This window comes from Strongylocentrotus purpuratus, unplaced genomic scaffold (assembly GCF_000002235.5).
Source record: "Strongylocentrotus purpuratus isolate Spur 01 unplaced genomic scaffold, Spur_5.0 spur5_scaffold_3, whole genome shotgun sequence".
Lineage (NCBI taxonomy): Eukaryota > Metazoa > Echinodermata > Echinoidea > Camarodonta > Strongylocentrotidae > Strongylocentrotus > Strongylocentrotus purpuratus.
In genome coordinates this window covers 2,855,451-2,871,111 of record NW_022145609.1, presented here as the reverse complement: position 1 = coordinate 2,871,111, position 15,661 = coordinate 2,855,451, and positions in this window count along the sequence as shown.

The window sequence follows — 15,661 nt, the reverse complement described above, 5'->3', positions numbered from 1 at the left end:
AAAACAGTGTAGAGGGATAATGTAAATGAAATGTGTATATATATATATATATATATATATATATATATATATATATGTTTAAATGTATGCAATTTCTTAACAATTCCTTACGGCTATTTTGCCTCAACTTCATTACGGTCAATAAATGTAATACTCCTTAATACTTGTTTATCTGCCTATCTATAGAGAGCTCTTATCCTTATCTACGTACAGTTCGTCTCAAGTCAGAGCAAAGAGTTATCTCTTTGGTCGGAGGTAAGATGCTAAATAAGGAATGGGCGAGGGAGTTTTACTCTTTGCGCTGTCATCATTGACGTTGGAACCTTGCTAGAAAATTAGAAATCGAATACAAATACAAGATATTGGCATATCTATATCAAACAGTGCGATCATGATGTGAATGCCTTACCCGTTATAATGGATATCCTCTAGAAGATCTTGCTTGCCAGGCTCGCCGGGCCGGGGGCTATCTGCCTCAAACTCCTGAGTGTGCTCATAAAATAGCTCGTGAACATACAATGTGCGACGAAACTTGCAAATAAAGGTACTCTATTCCAAATAAAAACAGAGAGCAGGAGCCTATTTGACTGAAGCCTTATTCCAACAAACTAGAGATGTATTACATCGTCATTACACACATAAATATTCATAACTATAGATCCAGAGAAACGGCGTGTGGAGCAGATGATTTGCCTTTCAATGTAACGTCGATAAGCAACGGAAGAGTGACCAGAGATGCTTTGTGTAGTTCCATGCGGGAAAAGCGTGCGCGCTCCGCACAGTGCGTTTATCTCTGAAGATAAGACGTAGAAGACATTCTTGCCGGTTACGTAATATCAAATCAATCGGTCTTAGGCTGCGTTCATGCTTAAATTTTGAAGGCAGAATGAGCGATCTGAAACGCTCATCGTAAACGCTCATCGTGATCGCAGTTCCACGATGTAGTGTTCATGCTTACTTCTCTGGCTCCCAAGGCAATTCTACGTGTGTGGCCTTAATTGGTCTTCCAGCTGGATTCGCAAACCTTCACTGTGCATGCTACGTAGACCTACTAGAGGTCAGTGCGTTGACCCCATTTAAACGCGTTTACAAATTGTAAACGCATCTTTTTGTGAGTTTACGATCGGCGATCGTGATCGCCGTTTTTCGGTGATTCTACAAAAGTGAGCTAAGGGTGCGTTCAATCGAATTTTCGAAGCTAGAATCACAAACATGAATCACAATTCAAAACGCCGTTACAAAAAGCAAGGTCACTGCGGTTTGCGTTCAAGCGATTTTTCATCAACGCTGATTCTAGCTCATTGCGAGCCAAACCACTGCGCATCACACTGCGCAGTATGGCCCAGGAACTTCGGCGCGCGCTTTCTGGAATTGTTTACGGCCGACTGTCGACTGCTGTTTTGAGCATAGATCGCAATAATAAGACAAAGAATGAGAAGGTGATAGAAGGAAGAAACAAAGAATAACATAAGGAAAGACAGAAAGATAAAGTCGATAGAATGATTAAAACAAAGAATAACATAAGAGAAGGTGAAAGAATTAATAAGAAAGAATTATCGAAGAATAACATAAGGAAAGACAGAAAGACAGAAAGAGAGAGTGATAAAATGCTTAAAACAAAGAATTACATAAAAGGTGATAGAAGGAAAAAACAAAGCATAACATAAGAATAGAAGGAAGAAACAAAGAATAACAAAAGAGAAGGTAATAGAAGGAAAAAACAAAGAATAACAAAGAATAACATAAAAATAGAAGGAAGAAACAAAGAATAACATAAGGAAAGACAGAAAGAGAATGTGAAAAAAGGAAGGAACAAAGAATGACATAAGGAAGAACAGAAAGAGAATTGAGTGATAGAATGATAAAAACAAAGAATAACATAAGAAAAGGTGATAGAAGGAAAAAAAAACAAAGAATAACATAAGAATAGAAGGAAGAAACAAAGAATAACATAAGGAAAGACAGAAAGAGAAAATGATAGAAGGAAAAACAAGGAATAACATAACGGAACAGGCCACGATGGTATAGTGAACGCAAATTGCATGCAAAGCGGGCGCGCGGTTTTTCCCAAACCGGAAGAGGCTTCGTCATACAATCATGATTGAGAACTCCGTCCGTTCAATCGAATTTTCGCGACCGTGATTCTTATGAATCATGATACAAAACGCATCTTTTTCAGCGTTTCATGTTTGTGTTTTCAAACACGTTTATTTTTACGACCGACGAAAAAATCGCTTGAACGCATTGCGTTTTAAACTAAACGTCTTTAGAAACCGTGATTCTAGGGTGAAAAAGTGTCGATTAAACGCACCCTAAGACGCAACCGTGTTTTAAACTAAACGCGTAACAGATGCCTGATTCTGGCCGTCAAAATCAAGCATGAACGCGCCCTTAATTATGTCTTCTTTATCTCCACACGTTCATGCAAGTCGTATTGTTATATATTTCGCACAGTATATGGTACTATGAACATGTCTGACGAAGAAAGCGGACAAAATATACTGTTCCTCAGGTAGACAAAGGAACATCCCTTCACTGCTATTATGTAAAAATGTGTAGAACAGGTGTCACATGCATATTCACCTTTTAACATAATAGCAGTGAAGGATGTTCCTTTGTCTACCTGAGGAACTGTATATTTTGTCCGCTTTCTTTGTCCGTCATATTCATAGATCTAACTACTTCAACGAGGCAATTAAGAAATAATGACCTACACAGAAATGACAGAATCGGCAATTGGTTCGTATAAGATTCTTAATAAGCCTGTGCATGTACTGGGTAAAATCTAATAACGAAAATACTCTTACGAGCGAACGATCAATTTTACTTGAATGTACATGTTTATCTAGTTTACTTTAACAATGTACACAGCGTAGCACGAACACATGACATAGAAATGATGAAAACTTTAAAATTAATGTCTGATCCAGTGTTCGAATAAAGAAAAAAAGAAAGCCATATTTTGCTCGGGGACACATGCCCCAGTAAATGGATACGCCATTGCAAGTCGTTGAGTAAGTTTAATTTAAAAAACAAACACCCTGTATTAAAGATACTATGTCCCTTTTGCAGCCAACCTCAAAATTCTGTAGAACTTTGCAGGAATTATGAATATGTCATGTATGTCCTATCTGTGAAATTTAAACGTTAGCAGTGTCCTTATATGTGTCCTCAAATTATGCAAGGAAACCCGTTTACTTGATAGACTTCACTGTCAGACACTATTGTCAGTATTGAGTGACTGACTGGCTTTTTCTTCTTCTTTGGTAATAACATACATAACATGAGCTGTAAAGGGTACATGAGCATTTGTCTACATCAATAACCCACTTCTTGTAATGGCCAAAATTAAACTGATTGAATCTTTGTGCAGCATAAAACGTACGACCATGCGGTACAATGGTCTGAAAATCAAGACTATTACTTATTGGCTCTATAGCTCCTAAGTCGATTTGACAACTAATAGTCATTATTTTCCCACTTAAAGATATTTTCAATCCCCATTTTTTTTAAGGGGAGTTCTAAATTTGTATTATCTTTCAAATACCATTGGAATTTAACCTTTTAATTTTTTTGGCCTGCAAAAGGGACATAGTACAGTGTACCTTTAAAACAAACATTCAGAAGCATTGAGCATCACTGGTTTGCTAACACGCATGGAGATATATTATAACAGTTAAACAAAACAAGAAAAGGCATTCAGTTTGGCGGGGGGCCCGGGGGGGGGGGGGCTGTCTTTAGTTATACACTGTTCCGCAGAGGAGCCATGTCTTATTTAACTATTGTTATTTATACTTTTTATTATGTTATTTTATTGTATTTGTTTGCTCATTAAACTACTTATTCATTATACTGTAGCTATTCTTTATATGTCGATATATTATTTCATCCATTTCCGTTCTTTATTACTTGTTTAGGTTTTGTGTTTCGTCCCTGTTGGAAGTGTGCTGCCAGACACAAACCAAATCAACTAAGATCAAATATTGGCGTGGGCTACGGAAATCTAGATAAAATCGATTTAAAGAAAACTTACCTTTACATAATGCTCTCAGAGGAAATATGTTTTATCAAAATGTCTTGGGGATTGCGGCAAAAAGCGAAGTACGGAAACTAGCTCAAAAACAACCCAAAGCAAACATATTTATGTTTTAAAAATTACCAATGTCGCCTCTAAGGAAATCTTACTTTCTTTCTGTATACGAACCGAAGAGAGGTGTCAGTGGCAATCAAGTAAATGGGCCTATATATTGGTAAACGGATAATGAATAGAGAGTTTTGGACATATACATGTACAATTATACTATACACATGATACTGGTTGTAGCTGAAGTACATTTTTGTCTGTCTGTCTGTCTGTCTGTCCGTTTCTCCCTTTCTTTCTCTCTCTCTCTCTCTCTCTCTCTCTGTTTCTCTGCCCACTCCCCCTCCGTTCATCATTTCTCTATGATGGGGAACCGATGTGCTAACGTCATATTCGCTCGTCGTTCAGGTTACATGAGGTTCACCGTGACATCATTCAAGCAACGGGCTGGAGCAGGGCAATGTCAGTGTTTGGCGCTGGTGTGATCACAACGCCATTGTTTAGCACAAAATGTTTGGAACCAGCAACCTTGACAACTTGGCTTATATGACGTCACACTTCTTCGGTACTCTTCGTTCACATCGATATAACGTAATTTCCGTTTTAAACCTTTTGAGGCAATAGTCCTTCAAGCAAGCTTTTAACCATTTTGTTGTATCGATCCCTACATGTCAACCTTACCCTCCGTATTCGAATCAAGCCTCACATATTTTTATAGCCAACTCATATTTGCAATAGATTGACTATCCCATTATGAAGCAGCGCTTCTAAAAGAAAGGACCAGGGGGTGTTTCATAAAGAGTTCGTAAAGTTACGCATGACCTTACGAACGACTTGTATATGAAGTGCCAGAGAGGATGCCCAAAGTTTGTTCTCATATTTCCAATAACCTCAATTAAATTATGGCAAAACATATACTTTGCATTAAAAATGTTTGTTATAATAAGAATGTTAATCTACATCTGCACTGTTCAACTTAATAGATAATAATCAAGAAATATTGAGCATCCCATTTGGCTTTTCATATACAACTCGTTCGTAAAGTCATACGTAACTTTACGAACAGCTTTATGAAACACCCCGTCTATTTAAAAGCTATAATTCTAAAGTTATATTTCCTTTAGAATCATCATTGCTTGATATCTCTTTTAAAAAAGGCAATTTGTACACTACTGCTTCTTGCTGCGGTTACATTATTTACACAAGATGTTTTACAAATTATTTCATGACTTTCTTCTAATTGGTGTAATACTTTGGCATAATTGACATATTGTGTTATATTAGGTCTGATCATTACACAATGTATATGTTCTTTCAGCGTGTATGTCTCGATTTGATGTGGCTATTATGCATATAGAAGCTTTTTCCTATCATGCATATGACGGACAAAATAGCTATTACATAGCAAATGTAATTATCACCCGAACAACAAGTACAACAAAAAAGTGTAACTACGTCTAGAGAACGAAGATGACAAACCATTTGTCATTCCACTGGAGGAAATTCTTTAGAATCTTCAATATTTTAAGAGGCTGGCACTAGAGGTCACTTATTACTTGTGAAGACTGTGTATTCAATATCTATAATGGGAATATGAGTAAATTGAATTTGTATCTCGCCCCCTTAATCCCAGTATTTTGCAAATGATTGATTGCTGGGCTGCCTTGATTATTATGTGTAGGAAGAGATTGTAATTAGCATTTGGTAACAATGTATACAGTCATTACAGTGTCTAATATTACATGATCTCTCTTCCAAACAACATTTTTACACAAGAGGAAAAAGCAAATATAGGAACTTTACTTCGTATTTTCTTCACTTTTTGAATTAATATCATTATCTATTTTATTTCAAACGTTTTTCCAGTTTACGACACTAACCGGCTCTTTTACAGATTGACCCGATATAAAAGGCAGTTGAACATTATCAACTATTGGCTTATAAACAATAGCGGTGAATAGCCTAATCTGAAGATTAAAGTGGGACCAGAATGCAGGCTATACAGACAATATAAAACACTCATGTTTCTATGATATATACGTCGACCTGCAAATGACATGCGATATAGATAGAATGGGTATAAGTAGCATCTGAATGAGTATCACACATTCAGGTCTGGATTCGTGTAGGGTAAGGTGACAGATCATTTAGGAACGTGTTGCAAATTACTGCCACAGTTAATGGATGCCAGCTTATATAGGAATGAAAACAGGATGACGACGGTAACTGATGAGAGTCTGTATAGATGACGATATGAAAGGCTATTCCAGAATATTATTGTACAGGAAACCAATGAGAGAGAGAGAGAAAAAAAGAAGAGAAAGGGGCAAAGAGAAAGGGAGATAGAGGGGGGGGGGGGGGGTTGAGGGCGGGGAGCAAAAAGAGACGGGTGAAATCCAAGGAAAGTGATTACACTGGTTGATACCGAAGCCAAAGAATCGAGGGGCTATAACAAAATATTCACATCAAATGCCCAATAAAAGATATAAACATGTCACGATTTTTTGGCATATTAAACATGTCAAAATATGTCTGTTCATTCGCCTGATAGCCCATCAGTTTAAAACAAGTCACTATACTAGTTTCAATACTTCTGTTTTACCAAAGCAGTAGCAACAAACGAAAGCAAAAACAACAATTGTAAAATATGTTTATAATGAAGGAGAACTGGGAGTATATTACACATCCCAACAAAATAACCCCGTGTTTACCGCCCCCAGTGGCCCCATTTTTAATGTTGTTCTCTTCCCCTTCTCGCCCCCCCCCCCCGATTTTTCTTCCCAACATTTTCAATGGGTTTTACACAAATTGCAAAAAATGGCTTGGATAGTTAATGGCAGGACAGTTCTCACGTATAGCAGAGTCAGCAGCGGTCACCGGCCGATCTTCCTTCATCAATTCAAGCAATCCTTACTACGCCAACGATTCCGAAAACGCCTTCAAATTATTCCAAAGCCATCCTATTAATTTGGCGACCTCAAAAATACTCCGGAGTTTTTCCTACACATCGCATTAGGGAGAAGCTTGCTGTAAATACGCGAAAATGCGCTCGAGGGGCTGTGGGTGGATGGACATGTTTAAGTTCCTTGCTTTCATAACCTTTTTCGAGATGCGCACTCAGATGTTTGAAAATTCTGGGAAGGATTCTTATTTTCAGGATTAACAATACCCTCCCCCCCCCCCCCCCCCGATTCAATTTTAACATAATTTAATGGAAAGTAACCAAAAGATATACAAATTGAAGGGGGGTATCAACTTTTTGGTTTTAATTCATAAAATCATCAATTCAATTTTGTATCTTCCTCCCCCCCCTCTCTCTCTCTCTCTCCCCCACTCTCTCTCTCTCTCTCTCTCTCTCTCTCTTCCTCCCTTTGTTCCACTCTCAACATTATCTCTCTCCTTCCCCCTTTCTCTCTCTTCCTCTTTATCTTTCTTTTCTCCTTTCCTTTATTTTTTCCATCCTTCTTCCTGTTTTTCTCCCTCACACTTCCTTTCTCTCCTCGCCATCTGCATGGCAAGACATTTTAGTAATGAACGTGGGCTGTTTTATGGCTCTACATACAATAAGTCACATAATTAGAAAAAAGTGTTATAAATTACTATATTCGTGCCATTTCCATTATTCAGTGTAATGAAACTCAACAAAAATACACCAATATTGGAGTGAATGATCATTTTTACTCGATGGACAATGCACAGTATAACTCATACATGGCGTGCAAATGGCGGTTTCGGTTATCATCATTGTGGCCGTCGTTTCGATTCATCAGCATCATTTCTAAATATTACAACTTCATTTATTGTATTCGTATTCAAGCATGACAAAGATGAACCGGCTCTATGTTTACGACATTCTTATGCAAAACCTTGTCTTATCAAAGATGGAGCAAAGGACAACGAACTTTCAATAAACAGTTTACGTCATCAATATTAGATCAAGAAGCCAATAATCTACCTGATCACATCCATGTGCCCGCTCAAACATGTTTTATTCCTAACCCCATTGCTTCATTAGCTTGCTCAACTCTTGGGGGTATGCACCAGCTTATTCTCTACAGCGCCAGTAAATTAATTCTACGTCGTTTTTTCTATAATACCATTAATATTTGCGAAGGATAGAACAGCATCATGACAATTTTTATTGAAACTATGTAAGACAAAGTGAACATATCAATTGAACAATTAATAATCTCTTATAATAGCACCATTTTAGATAAGACAAGCTGCCATACCAAAATACCGTTCAAAAGACTGAATTATCTTCGTTTTTGATTTAATCAACCTAGTTTGTTTGTCTCGATTCGCTCTTTCTCCTAAAATAGAACCACCATCCTTCGTCTTTGAAGTCAATCTTCCCACCCCTCCTCCCCCTCCTTCGTACAGTGATTTTCCCTAATCTGCAGACGAAATGCAATAGATAATGACAAACTTCTCCAACCTGTTTGCAAGGTGATGTGATATTGCGAGCATACTAATGAGAAGTGGATCAGAGATAAATCACTGAGACAAGCTCGGTCCGAGATGAAAACACTAATTGGTAATCGTGACTGAAATAGCTCCCTAAATATACTTTTCAATCCCGATATAATCAGCCTGCGTTTGACAGTAGACGAGGGATTTTAGATATACGTTCTTTCCTACGCTTCGCCTACCATAATAAGAACAAAAAGACAACGTCCCCACTTACGCATGGATATAATATATTATTAAATCCTTAAATATATCGACTGCTTGTAATATGAGTCATGCAAAATCATGCATTTCGAAAAAAAACTGTAGGATTAGGTCTACCTATAATAATATTTGCATTTATATAGCGCTCATTACAGTAAATGTATCACAGCGCTTTACATATCATATACATATATAAGAATATCAATAACAAAATAACTTATGAACTGATTACATTTCCTGATTACGCATAAAAAAAAAAAAAAAAAAAAAAAAATTGTCTTACAAAATAACTTATAAACTACATGTTACCTACATGAAGAAGCAATTCGAAAATGTTGATGGTGAAATTACGAATGATCATTTGCCAATAATCGCATACAGTGACAGGCACTAGCAAAATAAAATCATAAGGGTACATGTACATATTTAATGAAAGCTCTCGGATGATTTTTTCCAGCTAGAAAGCTTTCAATGGAAGCAGGAACGTTCTTTTCTCCAGGCCTATAAACACAGTTCCACATAATTTCTGGATATCAGGGACAAGGCATACATCTCCATGCTAAATATTCATTCCTCGTTTGACGTACACTTCGTTTTAATCAAATAGCTGTTGGCGCCTCTTGTCTTAATGAGCTCTGAGAGTGTTATTATCGACGCTCTGAAGGTCTGGATATTGTTTTGGTTGCAACTCTTCCCTACCGAATTAAATAGTGACTAAAAATACGTAAACCATGTAAACTGTAAGTTTGATGAGAACAAGTAACTCCATGGTGAGAATTATGTCATGTTTGGATAGTCACATTTTCTATTTTTGAATGGACAGCAAGTATTATACCAATGATATCAAAATTATTGGTTGGAAAATCATGGTCGTTAGTTACCGATGAGTTTATTATGTAGTTTGTCAAAATCAGTAGATATTGAAATCTGGATCTATTAACAGTACCTTCTCATCTAATTTGACCATATTTTAAAGACGAAGCACTTTGTTATCAGGTCAATGGTCATGACTGTCATGTATGTGTACTTTATAACGATTACATCCACAGAGATATCGTTTCTGTGTAAAATGTGACTGAGTAGATAAAGTACCAAAAAAATACATACAATTATTTATTTTAAAAAAATCGGGGAAATGTACTAGGAGAGGGATACACATTCGTTAGCCACGAGGAATGAGAAATAGAGGGCAGACAATCAACATGGAAACAGGGACAGAGCGAGAGGCAAACTTTCTGTGTGAGAGTAACATCATATTTAGAATAAAAATGGAGGAGGAGGAGGAGAGAGAGAGAGAGAGAGAGAGAGAGAGACTTGATTAATGAGTTTATCATGCAAATTGGTAAACATCGGTGGATATCAGTACTATAAATAGTTCTCCTCATCTTCTTTGTCAACGTGTTGAAGTAGGGGGAGAAAAGAAAAGAGGGAGACATGGACAGATCTAGAGCCAAGTTGTGTGTGAGAGAGATACATTAGATTAAGGAAAATATGGAGGAGAGAGAGAGAGAGAGAGAGAGAATGAGAGAGAGGGGGAGAGAGAGAGAGAGAGAATGATAGAGAGAGATAGAGAAGGAGAGATAGAGAAGGAGAGAGAGAGAGAGAGAGAGAGAGAGTGAGAGAGAGAGGGATAGATAGAGGGAGAGAGAGAGATAGAGAGAGAGAGAGAGAGAGAGAGAGAGAGAGGGGGGCGGAGATTTACTGACTAAAGAGTATCTCTTTGGAGTGACACATCATATCCATCGAGGTTGTTGATATTGACACGGTGATGATAAGAGTCGAGATCGATTCCATAATTTCCTCTCCATGCAACCCCTCCAATATATATGATTCCTTCTACCATGTTTAACCATAGACGTAATAGAAATTTAACATTGCTACATGTTCAAGCGGAACATACTTCTGATCAGCTTTCTTCTTAACCTTCTTGAAGCGACTGATATTGATACATAGACAGGAAATAATGTCGTCTGCAGCAAATGCCCTCTTTAAAATTCCATGGCTTAGGCCCTATTGATTTTGATTGTCTGCTTTATTCTCTTTTTTATAAATTCTTTCTTCTCATCTGCTCTTTTTCCTACTGTTTCCCCTCTTGATGTCTTCTCCTATTCACATTACTCCTACATTGACATAATTGAGGTGTTATTTCATTGCAGCTGTGTGGCACAACATAACATACTGCATTTATCTCACATGGAATTATTTTGTCCATCTTCAATGAGGCATAATAATGATGATTCGGCGCATTGGTGACATCCCAAGGACCTTTATCACTAAAGCAATCATTTGAGAATCGTCAAAAGGGAAAATGATGCTTGGGATATGATGACATAGTGCTAGAATTGATTTCACTTACTGCCTGAAAAAAAAAATCCATTTCTGAAACTAAAATTCAGTTATGTGAAGGGATTGTAGAGGGAACGATATATATCGAAAGGCTAATGCACACAATGGTTAATATAAAGGGTGCGATGTTATATCAAATTAAATATAAAATTATACGATTGTGGTAAAAAATCCTCAAACTTAATGAACAATTAATTTTTTTGCTCGCGAAATTCATAGGGAGTGATTAATAACTTTCATATCAAGTGAACAATAAGATTAAATTTCCGATCAGTAAAATATCATTTCTATTGTGCTGTCAACATATCGATACATCATCGCAGAAAAGAAAGGGCAAGCATTACCATATTTGTATATACTGATCATTTGGGGAGAATATATGACAGCCTATTCCCTCTAGTGCAACGACGATATCATTCGTGTATATCTTATAAAATAACGTTGCCATAGTTACTTAGGAAGATGACCTTACCGTTCGAACCAGGAGGCGGACAGGCATACAGGTAATACAGAGAATAACGTCAATTTAAAAGATCGTTGTCATGATTGTCTTGCATATTTGCAGAACAAAATTTGATCAGTTTTTGGCTTGTACGAAAATACGAAACCTAAACCTCGGACGCCTTTTGCAGGCCTTAATATTCACGTATCAGTAATTTTACAATTATAATTTTGTAACCCCCCCCCCCCCCTCCGCCCGAAAAATAAATAAATAAATAACATAAAATAAAAACAAATAAATAAATAAATAAATACAAACCGATCGTCTTTCACAACTACATGTAAACAAACAAAGAAGAAGTGGGATGATTTGCATCCTGGTCAGAATTTACATTCTTACGTGCGACGTGCATGTTTTCAAACAACGGACATCTTTAACATTAGGACAGTGCAGTGTACTTTAATAGGCACAGACGGGGATGACTGATATCCTCCACTATTTGGAGATACCTTTCGATGCTTGCACGAGATTTCGCCTGAAATATTGTACTGAACATCTAAATACAGTGCGTATCTCTTGATTTAAGTCGGTAAGATGAACACATTCGACAAGTTGAAATTCAATATTATTCCAGCTACAATCATTGCGTCGGTGTCTAATCATTCCATCCATCTATGTCTAATTTGGTTCAGTCAAAGACAATAATAGTGATTCTAATTGATGTCTGCACAAAAGCTCTCACTGCTTTATCATCTACAGAATGGCACCATAATCAATCTCTTCTGTTTTTCCCGATTTTTGTTTGCCAATCCATCAATCATGCCATCGGTTGCTAACGGGAAAACGATCGCTTCCTCGCCTCCAGCTAACGATATGCCACACAGGGATGCTCATTTGATGGAAGGACGGAAAAGGAAAAGGATCAATTCTTCGATGATGAAATAGAACAGTGGCTACTACTAGTATAAGAGACGGAAAGGAAGAAGGAGAAGAGATGTTGGCAATGCACATCTCATGTGATATGATGTCCTTAGGATATTAGCTGAACGTTATCCCTTTGACATGGGGTACGTCAGCTTGGGTGTCTCGGCTCTACCAAGGGTTCCTGGAGGATTGGAGTTGCATGGCGAGTGAAGAGGGAGAGAGAAAGGGAGGGGGAAGAGATACCAGGGAAGGAATGGAGAATGGAGAGGGAGGGAGGGAGAGAGAGACAGAGAGACAGAGAGAGAGAGAGCGAGAGATACAGACAGAGAGAGACAGACAGACAGAGATAAAGAACAGGGAAGGGACGGAGAATGGGAGGGAAGGACGGCATGTACATGGACAGAGAGAGAGAAAGAGAGAGAGAGAGAGAGATGAGGAGGAGGAGAGAGAGAGAGAGAGAGGGGGAGAGAGAGAGAGGGAGGGAGAGGAGAGGAACAGAAGAACAGAGAAGAGGGAAGAAAGGTAGACAAAGGAGAGGGTGACAGAAAGAGAGAAGAGGGAGAGAGGTTTAACGTACTTTTAGGGTAATGTTACGCAGGAAGATTTTAAGAATAGAAGAGGAGAGCGAATGGGAGAGATGATGTGTCTATATAGGTGTGGGTGTGGGTGAACATATGTGTGTGTGTGTGTGTGTGTGTGTGTGTGTGTGTGTGTGTGTGTGTGTGTGTGTGTGTGTGTGTGTTAGAGAGAGACAGAGAGAGAAAGAGAGAGAAAAAAATGATGAAGACTGATGGAGATGATAGAATGGGCTGTGTGAAGTATAATCGGTGCAGGTGAAAAGAGAAGAATGTGCCGTGGGTACCAGAAAAGAAATCAGGTGAAGATGATAAAGTAGAAGGGGTGGAATAACATAACATGTACGCGTGAATAGCCAGTGAGTGATGGTAGCATAGTGGTTTTAACGAGGATTGTTGTTATAACACAGGCAGTATGGATGGGGGAGCATTGGTCGGTTTATCGTGACTTGATGAAGCGAGAATATTGACACAAGAAGTAATTGTTGTTAAAAGAAAGTTAGATATATTTTTACTAGTCATATGGTTGTATTGTGGATAAAAAAAAGTGTTTAACAGGAATATTTTGTATTCATATATTGATATACCTCTTGTGGGATTAAACACCCTTATCAGCAAAAGTGCTGTTTTTCATCTAGGCGTCTATTTTAGAGAGGTTGATTATGATTATGTGACACAGAAATCCGATTTATACTGTCACTGTGAGATTTTGGTATGTTTAAAAGGAAAAGAAATTAAAATGAATCACACAGAAAAAGGGATGTGGGACTACAGATGCATGCGGCGTAAAAGCTTGATCCAGAATGTTATTTCTCGTTTTGTTTCGAATATGAGGGTAATGAAAGAGCAAAGCGTTTTCAGGGGACATTTCTCTACCATGATCATCTTCGAAAGTACAAGAACTCAACCGCCTCTTCTCATGCTTTCAGGTCCCATGTTTTTAAGTGCTTGCATTTGCGGCGCTAGTAAGGTTGTGAGGCTGTTCATACATGTAATTAATAATAATAATAATAATAATAATAATGATAATAATTACAATGATAATAATAATAATGATAATATAACAATTATAATAACAATGATAATAATAACAATAATAATAATAACAATGATGATAACAACAATAACAATAATGACAATAAAACATATAGAGACGTATAGCGCATAATATAGTACGTAGATATGTCCCTTTGCGCTTGGCAAAACAAGAAAATAAAAGAAAAGAGAAAATGAGTGACTGATAGCTGAATCTGTTTAAAACTTGGAATAATTGTATTTTGAAGGCAGAATTGAACTTATCTATCGTATAAATGTTTCAGAGTGAGAGTCGGGGAGTCTATTCCATGAAACTGGGACAGCATAGACAATAGGTTCATCATAATTTATTGGTCTGAATATGAGGAACAATAGACAACTACTGTTTACCTGATCGAAGATAAGGAAGATGGATTGTTGCAGAGTATCGGAGAGAAGGGAAAGAGAAAAAAGAAAGAGAGGTAGAGACAGAGAGAGAGAGAGAGAGAGAGAGTGAGAGAGAGAGAGACATATGGAGAGAGCGAGAGGGAGAGAGAGAGAGAGAGACAGAGAGATAGAGAGAGGGGAGAGAGAGAGACAGAGAGATAGAGACAGAGAGAGACAGAGACAGAGACAGAGAGTACTAAGATGTGCGTGATCTTATGAGTGCGCGAGTGTGCGTTCGCGTGTGCATGTGAAATAGTCAGAAAACATATTCCAGGTCGAGTTTTGTGGCCTAAGTACTCATCAATTATTGTGATAAATTCATAAATTGTCGATCGAAATTCTCATTTTAATTCAGATTATACACACAAAAAGTGGTCAAAGAATAACAAGTAGGAATTGGTATGTCCATGTAATCAAGCTAATATCATTCGAATAATCATCTGATCGTAAATACGATCTTCTGTTTACGACAACATAATAGGTATTCAGGATGTATGCATAGGTTAAGAAAATTATTTTCACAGCCATAGGCCAAAACTGTATTAAGACAACAATGAAACATAACTACATCGAAACCGGAAAATCTCTCTAATATTTCATTGCCTAAAGGTTACTTCAAGTCACCATCACCATGATCATTATCTAAGTCTAATATGTTATTGTCATTAATATGAATTTCAGTCAAGTGTATTCAGGTATTTGCTTGGAGTAAAAAGGAGTTAGATGTCGAACATTTCCTGTTCCTTCATATTATTTGTTGTTCTCAATTTCCCTGATTATACGGAACTTCTGAACCAATATGTTGAAAGCTGAGTTCAAAAGAGAAAGGAAGGCAAGATTTATATGAGTGATATGACCATCGTTAAAAGGTTTCCTTGTAAAGTATTTGTAGTAGTGTAGTTATTATGATTTTTATCATTCTACGATTTAAAATTGACTAGACTTGAATCTTCTAGAAATTAACATTCACTTTTCAAGACAAAATTTAAATTATTACGTTTCTTTGGTTGCAGGGATTTTATTTTCCTACATTGTAAGCCGAATTCACGATTCACCTGCCCCATGTTCTTACACTTCCCGTGTCAGCATTTTCCGTTTACCTTGAAAAAAACAAACGAAGAAACAAACAAGAAAAACAAACAAATTAATTAGAAATGA